Raw genomic sequence first — 18,360 nt, 5'->3', positions numbered from 1 at the left:
GGAAAAACTGAGAGCTTTCCTCTACGGTCAGGAGCAAGACAGGGATGTCCAGTCTCACCATTGTTATTTAACATAATACAGGAAATCCTAGTCTCAGCCATCAGACAATAAAAAGAAATAAATGGCATCCAAATCAGCAAGGAAAAAGTCAAACTTTCACTATTTGCAGATGACATGATACTCTGTAGAAAACCTGAAAGACTTCACCAAAAAATTGCTAGAACTGATACATGAATTAAGTAAGATATACAGGATATAAAATCACTATACAGAAATCTGTTGTATTTCTACATATCCATAATGAAGCAGCAGAAAGAGAAATTAAGGAATCGATCCCATTTACAACTGCACCAAAAACCATAAGATACCCTTGAATAAGCCTAACCAGAAAGGTAAAAGATCTGTACTCTGAAAACTATAGAACACTAATGAAAGAAATTGAAGGTGACACAAAGAAATGGAAAAACATTCCATGCTCATGAATCAGAAGAACAAATCTTGTTAAAATGTCGATACTACCCAAAGCAATCTGCACATTTAATGCAATCCCTATCAAAATACCACCCGCATTTTTCATAGAGCTAGAACAAACAATCCTAAAATTTGTCTGGAATTGCAAAAGACCTCAAATAACCAAAGCAATCTGGAAAAAGAAAAGCTGGTGGCATCACGATTCTGGACTCCAAGTTATATTACAAAGCTGTGGTTATCAAGATAGTATCACAAAAACAGGCACATAGATCAATGGAACAGAATAGAAAACCCAGAAAGGGACCAACAACTATATGGTCAACTAATCTTTGGCAAAGCAGGAAAGAATATCCAGCGGTAAAAAAGACAGTCTCTTCAACACACTGTGTGGGAAAACCAGACAGCAACATGCAGAAAATTAAACTAGACCACTTTCCTACACCACGTGTAAAAGTAAATTCAAGATGGGTAAAAGACCTAAATGTGAGGCAGGAAACCATCAAAATCCTAGAGGAGAATATAGGTGGCAACCTCTTTGATCTTGGTGGCAGCAACTTCTTACTAGACATGTCTCTGGAGGCAAGGGAAACAAAAGCAAACATGAACCATTGGGACTTCATCAAGATGGAAAACTTCTGCATGGCAAAGGAACTGATCAACATAACCAAAAGTCTACCTTCAGAATGGCAGAAGATGTTTGCAAATGACATATCTGATAAAGGATTAGTATCCAAAATCTATAAAGAACTTGTCAAACTCAACACCCAAAAAACAAATAATCCAGTTAAGAAATGGGACAGAAGACATGAATACACATTTTTTCCAGAGAAGACATCCAGATGGCTAACAGACAAATGAAGAGATACTCAACACCACTCATCATCGGGGAAATACAAATCAAAACCCTGATGAGATACCACCTCACACCTGACAGAATGGCTAAAATTAACAACACAGGAAACAATAAATGTTGGCAAGGATGTGGAGAAAGGGGAACCCTCTTACACTGTTGGTGGGAATGCAAACTGGTGCAGCCACTCAGGAGAACAGTATGGAGGTTCCTCAAAAAGTTAAAAATAGACCTGTCCTAGGATCCAGCAATTGCACTGTTAGTATTTATCCAAAAGGTACAAAAATAGATTCAAAGGGACACATGCACCCCAGCATTATCAACGACAGCCAAATTATGGAAAGAGCCCAAATGTCCGTTCGCTGATGAATGGATCAAGAAGTGATGAATGGTATACAACAGAATATTACTCAGCCATTAAAAAGATGAAATCTTGCCATTTGCAATGATGTGTCTTAACAATAGAGAACAAACTGAGGGGTGCTGGAGGGGAGATGGGTGGGGGGATGGGCTAGATGGGTGATGGGCATGAAGGAGGGCACCTGTTGTGATGAGCACTGAGTGTTGTAGGCAAGTGATGAATCGCTAAATTCTATTCCTGAAACGAATACTGCAGTATATGTTAACTAAATGGCATTTAATAAACTCTTGCCACGAACGAAAGATACTTGTACCAAAATATGAGAAGATACAGGTACTACATTTTTTGTTGTTATGGTTAGAAGACTATGTGTGAAATACCGGGAACAATCCCAATATCCATCCTGAGAGAACTGCGCAAAGATATGGTATGTTAACCCAATAGAGCGCCATCGAATAGTCACAGGATGAAGTATTCGTCAAGGGTACGAGGAAGACTGCTATGGACTAGTCTCCAACATGCACTGCTGAATGGAAAGGCAAGTTGCACTGCAGTGTGGAGGGTGTGTTTCTTTATATCTAAGAAATGGAATACCTTCTGAACTGGGCTTTCTTTTATATTTTTTAGGTTTATTCATTTATTTTTAAAAATTTTTTTAATGTTTATTATTTATGTTTGAGAGAGAGAGACAGAGCGTGAGCAGGGGAGGGGGCAGAGAGAGAGGGAGACACAGAATCGGAAGCAGGCTCCAGGCTCCGAGCTGTCAGCACGGAGCCGGACACGGGCCTCGAACTCACGAACCGCAAGATCATGACCTGAGCCAAAGTTGGAAGCTTAACCGACTGAGCCACCCAGGTGCCCCGAGTTTATTTACTTATTTTGAGAGAGGGATAGAGAGCAGAGAAGAGGCAGAGAGAGACGAGAGACGGAGAGAGAGAATCCCAAGAATCCCGCTATGTCAGCGGAGAGTCTCGGGCTGGATCTCAGGACTGTGAGATCATGACCTGCGCTAAAATCAAGAGTTGGATGCTTACCCGACTGAGCCACCCAGGAGCCCATCTGGCTTGTGTTTTTGAAAAATCAATTTTTAAAAGCTAATAAAAATTGTTCCTCGTTTGGAAGGATAGAAAGGAGTTATTGAATCAAAGGTGCAACTTAGGCTTCCTACGCCGTCCCTCGTTTGGTGTTTTTGACTTTGGAACAATGTAAATGTAAATTAAAAACTTAAATCGAAATGAGGGGGGAAAAATCCCTAAAAATTGAAAACAAAAATAAATGATCTTAATTGTATATCAAATTAGTGGCTTAAGGACACAGGGAAAAATTACATAATGTGACTTTAAAACACAGTGTTTGACTAATACAGTTATAGCGGGACATATTCTAAGAACAACAACGAAAATAAAACTGCAAAGAAATCCTAAACTGTCTTCATTATTCCCACTGTTAGTAGTAAGAAAGCATCCAGGCTCCTTTCTTTCCACCAAGCTTAAGGTGTTGGCTTTTATTTTGGCCTGGAGCCTCTCTTCTTCAGTGTCCTTGGCTGGACCTGGGATATATGGCCACACTCTGGCTTTAAGGACGCTGAAGACAATAAAGAGCAATATTCTCACAATTATTTCAACCAACCATTACATGGGGCTAGGCATTCATCTGTTCTTTCCCACACACAAAAAAATGAGGGTCTCTTAGCAAGGAAGAAGGAGAGAATGCACTGGAGAGAAGTAATTTAAAGCACTGGGCACAGAGGGTAAGAGTAAGGGGAAGACCTCAGATGAATGCTTTCTGAGGGCATGGAGGAGGCCATCTTGGGGGGCACCACAAGGGGAAAACAAACTTGTAGAGCATTCATGGGCCAGTTGACCAAATGACAGATTTGCTAATCTCTTTAAAAAAAAAATGTTTATTTAATTTTGAGAAAGCGGGAGGAGGGGCAGAGAGAGAGAGAGAATCCCAAGCAGGCTCTGAGCTATCAGTACAGAGCCCCACACGGGGCTCGATCCCAGGAACTGTGAGATCATGACCTGAGCAGAAATCAAGATTCCGATGCTTAACTGACTAAGCCACCCAGGCACCCCAAATCGCTACCACTCTTATGAGTTGGATTATTTTTCTCTTAAGCATTCTCTGAAGCTTCTTGAGTGTCCTCTGCGTGTGTATATGTGCGCGTGCATGCATATGTGTGTGTCCAACTGACAAGAGAGGTTAAGTATCTTGACTAAGAGCATACAGCTAGTAAGTGGAAGAATCTGGAATCGCACTCACACAGCGATGGAGACAGGCTCTTAATTACTCCTCTAGAGACTGGTTTTACTGGATCCAAGATAAGGGCCATAATACCTGGGATTCATTTTGTAACAGCAGCTAACATCTAACAGCCAAGCGCTGTGCTAAGTGCTTTATATAGATGATCTCTCTTAATCCTAGAGAAAACTCAACTATTACCTCGTGATTCCAGATGGGAACATTGAGATTCCGATAGCCTGAATAATTTGTCCAACTTCTTAGCTTTACTAAGCAACAGAGCTGGATGGAATGTATGCCTAAATTCTCTCTGCCCCCCCCCCCCGTCTCCTCTTACCTGCCTTGGGAAATTGTCTCTTCTTGGAAAGTTTTTTTTTTTAAAAAAAAAGCCTTATTTCTGAGACATCCTTTTCAGATATTAAATTTACATTGGGTGATTGTAAGGTTGTTTGTTTGTTGTTGGTGGTGGTTTTTTTTGCCTCATTAAGCGCACAAAGAGTTTAATAAAATATTTTAAAATATAAATTCCTTTTAGTAGGTAACATGCAGGTGAAAGGAAACCTTCTTAAAGAAATATGAATGAATATTGAGGGTTAAGAATTCTGAATCCCAGAATTGGTAGTCTAGATCACGATGCACTTAAGCAAGAAGTCAAGAAGTTGTATTTCCAGGAAAACAACCTATTGTTGGCACAAGCGTGAAGGTATACTAGCTGCAGGACAGGGGCCAAGACGGAGGCCAAGAAGTCTACAGGGCATGTTAGGATCTGAGAGTCTGAAGTGGGAGACCATAGAACTTTCCAAGGTCAGCTGTTGTAGTAGCCAAGAAGATACATGGGAGTAGCTTCCACTACTGAAAACAAGAAGACTTTTCTGCAAAAAGCAACTTTGGTCGCCTAGCTTGACAGTCACATGCTATCCCACAATGTGTTTTCTTTTTTTAAAGCACTGTCTGGACTTAAACCAGCTTCGCTTTCGGCAGTAGTGAGTCTAAAGAAATACAGCTGATCCTTAAATAATACATGTTGAAACTTGCACGGGTTATACTCAGATTTTTGTACAGTGTAGTACAGTTTAAGAAATGTATTTTCTCTTCCTTCTGATTCTCTTAATAACATTTTCTTTCCTTTAGCTTAATTTATTGTAAGACTACAGTATATACTACATATGATACATAAAATATGTGTTGATCAGTTGTTTCTGTTCTTGGCAAAGCAACTGGTCAGCAGTAGGCTATTAGTTAAGTTTGGGGGGGGTCAAAAGGTATACTCAGGTTTTTGACTCTATAAGATGTTGGTGCCCCTGACCTGCTCATTGTTCAAAGGTCAATTGTAATTCTCTGGCTTCAGGAGATCCTGATCTCGGGGCTCCGTTTCATTAGCATCATCTTCTGAGGACTGTCCTGTCCACACAAAGCTACCGACAGCTACTAACTAATGTTACCAGAAGCGAATGTTCCAGAGCAAATATGTCATCAAGATAATGTCCGTATATTAAGAATAAACACATTTTGTAAATAGGTAAAGCCACCTGAAAGTTTTTAAAAGTTTATTTATGAGAAATGCATAAAAATCCCAATAAGTATGAAGGGAAGCCTCACTAAAGTCCAGTCAGGAGGCTGGAAGGTAGAGCCCTACCACTCAATGTCAGTTACAGGAAGAACTGTCAATTGCAGACTCCAACAGAAGAATGGTCAACAAGAAAGAATCTTCAATTACAGGTCCCAACAGAAAAAGATACACATTGCATCTTTTATAAGAAATCAACTACCCCTGCAATTTAGTCAATGAGCAAGTCACCACCCTGAACTCTTGCTTTTTTCCAATGGACTTTTATTCAAAACAACCCCTCCCAACTTCCTCCTTCTTCTCCATAAACGAACATTCTTCTTTGTTGGTTGGACTTGCCTGTGGTTTTGCTGTGGCTTCCATGTCTTGAATTGTAATTCTCTGCTAATCCTGAATAAACCCGTTTTTCTGAATAATTGGCTGTTTTATTTTTTTTTATTTTTCTAATGTTTATTTAATTTTGAGAGAGAAAGAGGGAGAGCGAGCGTGAGCAGAGGAGGGGCAGAGAGAGAGGGAGACACAGAATCCGAAGCAGGCTCCAGGCTCTGAGCTGTCAGCACAGAGCCTGATTTGGGGCTCGAACTTGTGAACCGTAAGATTGTGACCTGAGCCGAAGTCGGATTCTTAACCTACTGAGCCTCCCAGGCACCCTTGGCTGTTTTACTTTGAAGTTAACAAGTAAAAAGTGCACGTCTCTCAGCCATGAGGGAGACAAAACCATTCTCCATATAGATTATGTGCTCATCAGGTGTCTTATATTAGGCATGATTATCCTCCCATCATTTTAATTTTGTGTTTATTAATCTTATGGTTAGTATTGCAGGCTCCAGAACAAAAAGAAAAAGGCCCTGAACTTTTTGCATTATTTAAGAATTCAAAGGTTTTCTTAATTTTATTTATTTAAGTTTATTTATTTATTTTGAGAGAGAGACAGAGAAAGTCAGCAGAGGAGGGGTAGAGAGAGAGGGTGAGAGAAAATCCCAAGCAGGCTCTGCACAGTCAGCACAAAGCCTGATGCGGGGCTCAAACCCACAAACTGTGAGATCACGACTTGAGCCGACACCAAGAGTGGGTCGGATGTCTAAGCCACTAAGCCACCCACCCAGACCTGGCACCCTCACTGGCCTTTTTCTTGCTTTACCACTTCGTCTCACAGCCCTGGGATGTCATGTCTCTTTCATGGAGTTCTGGTTTTGGAGATCGACACTTAGTAAGCCTCTCACAGTATCTTCCAATATTGAGGTGAATGAAATATTTAGATTCCTCAAAGTGTTACCGAGAGTTAGATGGAAAAGGAACAAAGCCCTGGTCCTTTCCGCTGCCACAGTAAAGAATTCCAGGACAGGGAAAGGAAAGTACAGCTGAGCAACGTGTTATTAAAAGGACACTCCAAGGGAGGAGCAGGCCAAGTGAGGAGAGACAAAGGCCCTAGAAACTCTAGGGTGTGGGCTTCTATCAGTTTCGCTTTTCCCCTGGCTTCTAGGGTTGCAACATTTGAGTGACAGCCTTGGATTATATAATAATTAGCCAACAGTCCCTGTCCTTTCCCAAGATGTATTTAAAATACCTGCATGGGGTAGGAAATCGCAACATTTTGTCTGTTCTAGGGACATAGGTCAGGTCTGCATAAACACAACAAGCATATAAAACTTAACTCTCCCTGGGCCGGGATGTTGTGCCCACAGACCCGCTGCCAGATGGGTGCAACGGGTGGTCCCCGCGCAGTCCTGGGTTGGGACTGTCCATCCTCCTGTCGCTCACGCCCAGCTTCCTGCCTAACGAAAGCGGTTGTACGTCAAAAAATTGCAAAATCAGGTGCACAAAGTCGTAACTGACTTTGGTAAAGGTTACAGTTAGATCCTGCCCGTCTTCAGTTACAACCCCGTTAAAGCAGCTTGCTGGGAAGTACAGGTCACCCCACCCCCACTGTCCGAACCTAAAGCATTCCCACGAAACCTTTCGTAAGCCAAAATAGCCATAAAGGGAAGAAGCAGTTGTCATGAACTTCCATGGAAAATTCTTTGAGTGCTCCCAGACGCAAAACAATAAGCCCTCTTAGGCTTTTCTGATACCTTAGGACACATCTTGCTAACAGATGAACAAAAGAAATCGAGATAAAGCACCGATGCTCATAGACACAGTCCAGAGCTCTGGCGGCTGGACTCTGAGATGCCGCGTGTGGTTCCTGGGGAAGGAGCTTGGCGGAGCCAGTCTCCCTGCTCGGGTGCACGCTGCCTCCACAAAGGCCCGACAGGTGCCAAACGATGCCAAAGACTAATCTCGCTTTTCACCTTTTTTTTTTCTTTTTTTTTTTTTCCATAAAAACAAAAGCCCTCTTTGGATTCCCTTGGTGAGAGAAAACAGATAATGATGTCATAAATCTTTGGAAAAGTGGGGGCACACCCACCATGAGACTCAACCCGTTAGCTGGACCCACAGGGGTGAGGCAAGCTCTCTCCTTCTTACCCATGTCATGTCGATTTCCCATTCTCTCTCTCCCCCAGTTATGCTTTTCTTTCCATTGTCCCTGCGATCTGTATAAATGTAAGGAAAACGTGGTGTGCGTGTAAGCTGACATGTTTGAAATACACCCCTGGCAACCGTCTCCTTGGTATGTGGGCAACCAAGAAAATGCAGGTCGAAGGAAGCAACGTCTTGCATTGGGGTCAAGCTTTCTTACCCCCAGACCTTTCAGGCTGGCCTCGGACCCAGACAGCTACAGGGAGGAGGGAGAGGCTCACGTGGCCTTCATTCTCTGACCACTCTCCCGATGAACAGCGAAAAACAAGCTGTGGCCCACAGAAGACTTCATATGGTGATGTCCTCATCTGGCACTCCCGCCCTCTGGATGGCGCGGAAGCCCGAATTCTGGCTTTTTCTCTCCTGGGGCGCTTTTGTGAGTTCTCCGAAGCCTTCTCTCCCCACTCTCCTGCTGGACACCAAGTTCATTTCCCTGGGTATTCCCTGCTGTGGGTGACGTGCTCTCCAGCCCGCCTTGGAAGCTGCGTCTGCCCGAGGCCTCCCCGTCATGGTCACCTTAGTGTGGCCAGCGGGGTAGTCCTCACAGCCAGGATCACCTCAAGAGAGCCCTGGCCCGGCTACTTTCTGGGCAGCTACTTTGTCTAGGACAGAAAACCCAAGTCTTTGTCTTGCCAGACTCTCTGAGCCCAGGCCGCTCCATGCAGGAAAATCTCTTAACCTTAAAACCTGGGGCACGTGGATTTTTTTTTTCCTCTAAACACTTCCCTCCAAACCCCTGTCATTCTGAGCCAGAGATGGGAGGTGGTCAAGATGAGCACCGCATTCAGCAACTAGCTTTAAATGGATCCTCACGCATCTTTCTCCTCCTATCATGCTCCTGGTCTACGTGACGGTGAAAGGGAGGCATTGACCCGGATCCCGACAGTAGTTCGGGAAAGACGAGCTGGCGAGCGCCTCTCTTGAGGACGTATATAGTCTCTTCGTTGCTCTCAGCGTTTGAATTTCGGTGAAAACTGCAAGACAGTGAAAAAACTTACATCTAGCATCCTGTTGCATAGGCTTGAGGCAATTGGGCACCTCCCTCCCTTCCCCCCCATGTCCCCCCAGGCACAGGGCACCATGGAATCAATCAGCAACCGTATCTGTCCAGGTCTGTGCCAGGCAGCGAGGAAGTTATAAAGAAAAACTGGATTATAAGCCTTTGAGAACTAATCATCCCAATAAATAGAACTAATGGCGTTCATTCAAAACACAACACATCGAGTCAATAGCAGTCCTGTGCCAGCTGGCACAGCTCCATTAGGCTAGCCAGACCAGGCACGTGAAAAACTGGGGTGGGGAACATGCCTCAGAAGCCACAGAGCCTTAGTAAGGGAGGAGGCACAAGCAGGGGGAGCAGGGGCTAGCCTTAGCCTGTCCTTCCCTGCAGGATAACCTAGAATGTCCAAATACAGGATGCCTCCCGACCTCAGCCACTCCAGGGGGGCCAAAGGGTCACAGAGTTCCTCATCCTCCGGGAAGGGCCTTCCTCAGCCAGAGACAGCCTGGGAAAGCCAATGTGCACCCAGCATCTGAGGAAAGCGGATGGAAGAGAAAAGCATAGCCTTCGCAGTGTGTGGGAAGCGCAAGCCAAGAACGGGAATTTGAGGGAAACGATCATTTGGTTGCTGGACTGTGTTTCTTCAAGCACAAGAGACGAGATCACGTTAGTAGAGTACTGGGAATATCATGCAGAAATAGTGGGGAAGACAGGGCAGAGCTAAGCTGAACAGGAAAGGTTAGGAGCGCAAAAGAAATTCAGAGCCTGAGCTGTTGACAGGGTGCTGGGGCGGGAAGACGGCCGACTGCACAGGGCTCACTCAGAGCAGGGCTGAGATCTGGCAAGGCCAAGAAGGGCAGGAGGCTGCACAGCAGAGGGGAAAACAGCTTCCAAAACAGACAGAAACACCCGTAGTTATAAAGCACACACCGCCGTTAAGGGGAAGCAAAGGATTTGCTTTCCCTCTGCATCTTTGTTCCCTCTGCAGTCCCTGCCTCAAGAGCCCCGTCCTGGACCTCGCAAGCCAAAATCTGCCCTACAGTTAGGATGCAAGCAGAGCACCCTTCCAGATTCTTGAGTGTGCATTTGTCTCCTCCTTCTACTTGGCTGGAGCCTTGCTGTGATTGATGGAGACACGTGACTTCACTTGCCTTTGAAGGACCTTAGGTCACAAATCCAGCCAGACAGGGAACTTTATTCACCCTCAGGATTCACATGCGTTGGCTGCGTGCGCCTTGGAAAGAAATATCCGTGCGTCCCCTCCCTGGCCATCTGCATTCTGGTTTGTGTAGCAGAAGGGCTGATTTTTCTCCCTCGTAATTTCATAGTTGTTTCTACCTGCACAAGTCAGTGGGGACAACAAGCTTGGCGATCATGCTAGACAGGAACTGAAGACGTTTCTTATCCTCTTAAGACATTACATCAAGACAATTTTGTTGGAACAGGCAGTTACAGTATGACTGTGGCAGAAACGCAGGTGTAAGCTCCACCCCCCGCCCTATTTGGTCTGCAAGCAGTTACATTAATATCACATACAGGATCCGGTTTTTTGACTTGATTTGTTTGTCCTTCCTCCCTTCTAAAACCTCAGTTAAAAAAATTTTTTGTAATGCTTATTTTTGGGAAAGACAGAGTGCAAGCGGGGGAAGGGGAAAGAGCGAGGGAGACACAGAATCTGAAGCGGGCTCCAGGCTCTGAGCTGTCAGCACAGACCCCCAACACCGGGCTGGAACCCAGGAACCCTGAGATCATGACCTGAGCCGAAGTCAGATGCTTAACCGACTGAGCGCCCAGGCGCCCCTAAAAAAATCAGTTTTTTGAGGTATTATGTATATTCGATAAAATTTGCCAAGTTCAAGTATTCAATCTGCTGAATTTTGACAAATGTATAGAGTCGGGGAACCACTCCCACAGTAATAGTATGGAACACTTCTATCACCTTAGATGTTCCCGCAGGGGTTTCTTGCAGCCAACCCCCTCCTCCGAGCCCTGTCCCTGGCCATACTTGGTCCCTTTCTTAAATATGAAGAGGGATGTGAGCGGCCTAAAAAGTTCATGGTCACATAAATATCACCTGAGGCCTTTGTTCTTAATCTCCAGTAAATGCAATTTGCCGGTCATTTCCTAACTGTCATGCTGAAGAATCAAGAATCGTTAAAATCCATCTTTTGCCACTTATTTGGAGCTGAACTCATCGTCTTTGTTGACTTGCTCCGTGGACAGCATAGAGAAAGTTTGCTCCGTGTTTCCAAAGAGAAGGCACTGTAATTGACATCTGTCTGGGGCTGAAAAGAGAGCAGTCTGAGCTTAAAGACAAAGAGATGCACCGTTGAAATTCAGTGCAGACAACTCTATCTCCTACCTCTCCTCCTATTATCTTTTGGTTGGATTTTAGTAAGATTTTGTGTCTGGGACGTTGTCACCCTTATTCCATTACCCTACGGGAATAAGAAGAGATGGGAAGTAATGAACAAAGCTAAGCAAGGAATGTGGGGAAGGGGCAATGGTGGTGCAAATGCAGTGGAGTGAACAAAATGCATCAGAAGTCATTTTGGGGGCATGCATCAAGTGTTTTGGGTTCTGGGATACCAACCCTGAATAAGCTGTGGGGTCTTGCCCACCAGTAGCTCGCAGTTCGGTAGGGGAGGCAGCCATGTCATCAGGCAGTGATGAGATTACTGGATCATGCGATGACAGAGGCTGTGCTGTTGGTTACTGGAACGCGTACAAAGAGCCTGGCGTCCATTCTTACATCAGGAAAGCCTCCTGGAGACTGTGATATGCAGGCTTGGAAAGCATGGAGAGCTATAAAACCTGAGAATTTGTTTCTTGGGATTGTTCATGGTACTAAGTGATTCATAAAATAGAAATCGGAGACTTCTTAAAATGAAGTGGTATCACGCAGAAGCATGGAAGAAGTGAGAAACATTAAAAATGCAATCCGAATCAGGTTATATGCAAATATAGGTGATTCAATGAATTCATAGAGAGAAAGGGAGGGAGCGAGGAAAAGGGAGAGAGAGAAACAGAGAGAGAAGAGAGAGAGAACATGCTACACCACGGAGCACGCACTGTGGCAGAGCCTGAAAATGTGGGCTCTGCATTTGGGGGGCTGAGGGTCTTGCTGCCTTCCCAAGAAGGATTGTGTTGCCCACATATGGGCATTGTGTGGAAATCAAGCAGAATGGGAAATGGAAAACCGGGGTTCTGATCTGGCTTAGCTCTGGGGTAACTCAACTTACCTACCAGATCAAGGGATGGAGCAAAATTATCTATTGTTTTAACCTCTAGAGTTCTCTAATTTGATGTTTACCTGGCAGGTATTTGTAACTTTGTAGTGAGGGATAAGGATGGCAAGATGTTACTTGAGGCAGTAATACACAGGCGATGATGGCTTTATCTGCCCATGGCTCTCTGCCAAGGAATGCAACATCAGGCTATTCTTCAAGTGGCTATGGCTTTTGCCATGTGTATGGATGTTCAATGAGAATAACCCTGCTTACCCTGGCTGACTACCGTAACTAGTCAGTTACCTAGACCAGAGCCGAAGATACCCAGGAGGATATAGTGAGAAGTACGGCATGCCAGGTAACTACCAGTAGGGGTGACCCAATCAGAGCTTTCCTTGCTGGTGTAAACAGGATGCACAGAAAAAAACGTGGGTCACTGGAACTGCTGTTGTATTCTACATGACTATGAGTCCATCTTGAAGCACCTCATGATCTGCTATTATAGTTTTAGAAGCACTGAGACACAGAATGAATCTAAATTTCTGAGTATGTTGCTGGTGTTTCCCATTACTACAGATCTCTTTACATAAACCCATCTAGAGCAATCGGATTTGCTAACTATGGAAGTCCCAAGGACAAGCAGGAAGCTCTCTCTGTCTAAGGGAGGCTCCTGGGTGAAGACAGATGGGTAAGAGATTTCGTTCTGCTAAAAGACTAGGTGCTTCTGGAAGGCACTTTGTAGCATCATATAGTATTAGTAAGCAGATGCTGCAGAAAAAAAGGCATTCTCTATTTGCTTTGAGACTAACTAAGATGAAGAAATAAATTGGCAAAATTGGCTTTATGGTTAAATTGATAATGTGGGAATATTGGCTGAGATTTCACCTGACTTGCAGCTAACCAGTTAGCCTGCCAGTTTCATGGATGCTGGCAGAAGACACGAGACTCCTGGCTCAGAGACAAAGCAATTGTGGCATTCAGACTCAGCATTTGCACTTGTTTCTCAAGCCTCACTTCCAACAGAGTGGCACTCAGAGGGTCCAGAGGAGGGTAACTTTGAGCTCAGGGACCTTGAGGCTTTTATAATTGGCCGCAAGGCTGCCTGCCCTTATCTTTATTTTAATGTGTAGGAAACAAAGTTGTCCTTTTCTCTGGAGGAAGATAATTCTCTTTCAAGGCTGTTTGCTGTACAAACATCCTTGAAAGGATAGCGTTCTTGAAAATGGAGTCAGTGCCTCTGCTGGAAAGGCAAGCAGAAACAGAGACTTAGAGATAACTGGCTCCAAACAGTCACCCTTTAGTAGAACCATGAAATCAATGTAGAGGGTTTACACACATAAAAGAATGTTTCATGTAGTAGGGTAAGCATTGTTTAGGGAAACTTTTCCTTTGTTGTATCTACGTGTAAAAACATTTTTTCCCCCTTTTTCTTTGGCAATAACTTTGAGACACATTGGCTATGATATTATTAAATACATTGAGTTCTTACATTCCGGGTGACATCACTTGGCTTGCATTATACCCAAAACAGTGCAATAGCAACATGTATTATGTTGGGGTTTTTCTAATATAAATCATAGATACAATGCCATAGACTCCATATTATAATCATGATTGATACACACATTCAAATGCTATTTTGGAGACTAGAAAATTTTAGATACTATATCATGAGGGTTTTTTGGACTGATTAAGAAGGTAAATTTTACCTCAGGTTTCGGGTAGATAGTGGGCAAAATGTGTTTTATGAGTTTGGACCACTTACAGAACAAAACACAGTGTGGGGAAATTTACATTACTAACCGAATTGATGCTTTGCCAAGCATTGGATTTAATAAAGAGCACACACATAAGTTAACAAATATGTGACATCTTAACAGCTCCAAAGCAAATATTTATTTCATCTGACTTGTATGCCTATGAAACAAATGTTCTGGACAGAGAAAATGAATGTTGGGTCCTTCATGTATTTGTTAAATTCAAGATTTTTAAAAACACTTTACACAAAGGGCAAAATTGCATTAAAAGTAGTTCTTAAAAGTCCAGTTTCCATCTGAGTAGATATTTATGATATCTCTGCTTGGATATACAGAGATCTGAGTTCACGTATGCAAAAGGTCAGAGGATAGAAAGATCTGCAAAACACCCACCTGCCTTCATGTTGGCTATATGGATTAGAGTAATTACAATATCAAAGAGTAGAAATTATACTCCGTTTTCTATACCTACCACATTGCTTCTGTTTAAAATAAGTATGCATTGTTATTATTGCTAAGGTCAGAGTCATAGTAGAAGGTTTTAGTGCTACCATATTATTTTATATTAATTGCTAACATATTACTTTATATTAATTGAAAAACTTACCCATTTAAATTGAGTATTTCAAAATCTTTGGGAAAATCGATTTTAAGAATGGATGTAGATCATGTTTTAGAAATACATGAAGTCTTAACATGTGAAAGCCGTTGTCCCAAGAACTGTATGATCTGCTAAAGAGAGAACTTTAGCAGCAGAACCAAGTACCATTTCACCGGATCTATTAAAAAAAATAGAATTATTGTTTTTATAGGCTCACTTAAAGGAGGAATATAAAAATAATATTTTTCTTGGAATATTGTAAACATGAAGAGGTGCTATGAGTTCATTGTTTTTTCTTGCTTTCTCAGAAAAGTAGTAACGCCACTTTTCCATGGGGTTCAACTAGCTGGAATGTTTGATTAGTTTAACTGTCCGCCTGAAATGCTCTTTCAGGAGAAAAACAATACAAGAAAACTAACTGGCAGAGCTTTCACCACACACACCCACACACACACACACCCACACGCACACACACAATTTCTCCAAGATAAATTTTGGGGTTAGGAGCCATTCAGGCAAATCAAAACATGCCATCATTTAAGATGTTAATAATGTTCTATAAATGGGTGTTATTTATTTCATACATAATGGAGAGCATAAGGAAAGGTGGTATTTGCAGGAAGGCAGTAACATTCAGACTTCTAGGAGAGGTCCTTTGTCTGATGTAATCAAGACAGGAGTGGGTTGTAGACGCAAATCTATAAATATATAATAACTTGTCTCTCTTTTAATGTACGGTGAGTTTTCTTTGAGCATATTCATTAGCTGCACTTTCAACCACATGAGTAATGCATAATCTAAGACGACCAGCTTGCTTTCTTTAAAGCCAAGCAATCTGATTTCAGTACCTGTTTGAGCTTTGATGATTCTTTTTCGTCACAGTCGGGGACAGTTTTTGCCCCAACAACCGAAATTGGTGGTAATTTTTGTTTTTAGTGACTCACCTGGATCCAGTCATTCAGCTCTCAGCTTTATATATATACTCATATTTGATTGTTTTACATGATATTTCACTTGTATTTGTAATAATAACCATGATGGCAAAATGGGGTTGAAATAAAACTAACACTAAAGAGTATAGAAAGTTCTAGTAGTGGGAGTGAAAGTGCGCAGTCCCCCAAAAGGTGGCATTTATTAGGTGTAAACATGCTGATGGTGGAAAGCAGGGTCTGCCAAGCCAGTTAAGTGGAAAGTGGTTAAAGAAGTTTCTCCTGTGTGTCAATTCTTGTTGCTACTAGTATTTTTACAGAATAAGGCACTCCTCAACACCTAGAAAAAAAAGGTTATTTTTGAAAGTCCAGTTTGCCTCAGTTCGCAAACCTATTATTTTTTTAATTGATGGATTAATTTTATTTTAGAGAGTCAGAGCATACAGGCGGGGAGAGGGGCGGAGGGAGATAGAGAATTCCAAGTAGGCTCCACCCTCGGGAAAGAGCCCAATGGGCGGGGGGCAGCGCTCCATCCCACCACCAACCCACCCTGGGATGGGACCATGACCTGAGCAGAAATCAAGAGTTGGATGCTCAGCCAATGAGTCACCCAGGCACCCCCACACACCTATTATTTTCCATTTACTTTTATGTAATTTTCATTGGTATGTATTTATTCTTTAGAGCCTCAACATGTTACTGAAAAAGCAAGTTTCTTGCAATCAAATTCCTATGAAGGTTCTAAGACAACATCACTGTCCCACATGTAATTAAGTTTCATCTTCATCACAAAGGTTCTCTTAATGATTACATGTTATATTTTATGAATATCTATTACGTATTACCTATCGTGTCACCTGGGTACTAGAACCCTTCTTGGAACCATGACGTTTGAACTCACTCATTGTTTTCAGGGCAACTTCTCCTTCAATTCTTTAATCTCTTTCCCGAAGTATAGATGCTGCAGAGCTTTAAGGATCCCTCTGGGTGTCTCATTAGTGCTTTGTATCGTGCCACAGTGAATGGGGCCCGCTAGTCCTTTCCAATACCCTTGGAAAATACTATTCAATTTATTTTTACAAACCTCGTCTATACTTTCCCCCGATGCTTTTAATATTTTCATAGCTACTCCCCAACTCCTATCTTTCGTTGATTTCAGAGTGTAGTTTGAGGTGGTTGTGTTGAACTTAAGCCTTTCTACTTCAACCCCGATCTTTATATTTACCTCTGGATTTGGTAGCCATAACTGCCCTGTGCCCTTCACTTTCAGCTTTCTTTTCAAAGCAGCTTTGCTTAATTGTGAATTTGTTCCCAAAAGCTGAGGAGAACAGTGCCAGATTCTTAAGATCTGGTGCTGTAAACACTTCAGAGACTGGTCCTTCCTTGATTTGTATTTGTACTTGATTTCGTGCTGTGATTATTTTTGAGCTAGTTACAGATTGCTGGCAGGGAAACCGCGCAATCAATAGTCTTTGTTTATTGCATCTATATAACCATATGCAAATTCTACAGATGTCCTGAACTCTGAGGAAGTGGTGAAGGTCAGCCTGTCTCTGCTGACTTGCCTAACAAAGGATGTTCAGAATCCATTCTGTATACTTGCAGTATTTAAGGTCATTAGCGTTGATTCAAGCCCATTTACAACCAATGACTTTTTGGCTATGAACTGTGAAACAGGCTGCATTTTAAGTTGATTTTATAGAAATATCCTAACACTTGAGAACGATACTGCACATCTTAATGTTCACTAGTGACATGGAAAATAAACTTACTCATGCTTATAATAATATTACAATTTAGTTAAGTACAGTATTCAGTATTCCTGCTAACGTATCCAAGGCAAATTATTTCAGGTAAAGGCTTCTGGAAGCCTTTGGAGGGCCTATATTGGCTCGAAGATTACATATTCCGGATTGACTGCCCATCCTGTGACCACCTTTATATCAAGTAGGCTTTCTCAGTTCCTCGTCCATCTCAACCTCTGGGAGGAAGGTGTGTGTCAAGTGAAAGAGCGTTTTCTTTCATTATGAAAGCCCAGAACCAAGGCATATTTTTCAGCTGCGTAGAGGGTGGTTTATTCTGGCAGATGGAGGAACAGGGAAAAACCTATATAAACCTACGGATGCAAACGCATAAGCAAGCGTTTGGATCACCACAGAGAGAGAGACCAACAGAATAAAGAGTCAAGTAAAATTCCCCAGTGTGGGAGAGGTCCCGGCCGACCGACCTCTCCCAACGCGGAGACGCGATTTAAAGATACAGGCTCCGTCTACACAAGCGCTGGAGGAAACACACACACACACACACACACACACACACACACACCAAGAAAACATACAGCTCTGTCTGAAAATGGCCTGTCACAGCCTCCGTTCGTCAATAATCTGAGAGTGACGGGAAGTCTAGCCTGTAAAACAAGCGGTAGACTTTATGTCAACCATGCGTCGTCGTTCAAAGAGAGATTTAGTTTCAATCTGCACAAGGCACTCAGCAACTTCCCTGCGTGGAAAAGAGCTCCGTCACACCCGAGACCGACTTGAAAAGCCAGCCACCGCTCCAGCCCCGCGCCACGCGGTGGGGCGTCCCAGGGCTCCCGGAGCCCCGCAGCCCGCCGCCCCGCCCCCAGGATCAGCCCGCCCCGAGGGCGGGGAGGACGTGGCCCCGCCCCCGCCCCGCCCCCTCGCGTAACCCGGATACACACCCACGCTCCCCTTTCACCTCCCAGCCGTTGGCTAACGTGGAAGCGCGTCCCACTGGCCGGCTGAGGAGCCCGGACCGCGTTGCCCTGGGCAGTTGGGCGCGCGGCCCGGCGACGGAGGGCTTCTCGGCG

General features: G+C 43.4%; 1 long non-coding RNA gene across 2 annotated transcripts; it reads right to left on the bottom strand.

The window, feature by feature from the left end:
- Positions 1 to 6,508: 6,508 nt before the first annotated feature.
- LOC122210458 lies at positions 6,509 to 18,335 on the bottom strand. Of its 2 annotated transcripts, none has more exons than XR_006198070.1 (3): positions 18,232 to 18,335; positions 14,608 to 14,779; positions 6,509 to 8,987 (listed from the first exon to the last, which is right to left on the bottom strand). It is a non-coding gene; the product is annotated as an uncharacterized LOC122210458 (long non-coding RNA). The 2 variants fall into 2 exon arrangements; XR_006198071.1 differs by having other exon boundaries at positions 18,249 to 18,332.
- Between the last annotated feature and the right edge of the window lie 25 nt (positions 18,336 to 18,360).

The sequence above is a fragment of the Panthera leo genome, chromosome F2 (genome assembly GCF_018350215.1).
Source record: "Panthera leo isolate Ple1 chromosome F2, P.leo_Ple1_pat1.1, whole genome shotgun sequence".
Classification (NCBI taxonomy): Eukaryota; Metazoa; Chordata; class Mammalia; order Carnivora; family Felidae; genus Panthera; species Panthera leo.
Note: the sequence above shows the minus strand (reverse complement) of the source record. Positions and strands in the feature narration are given on the sequence as shown.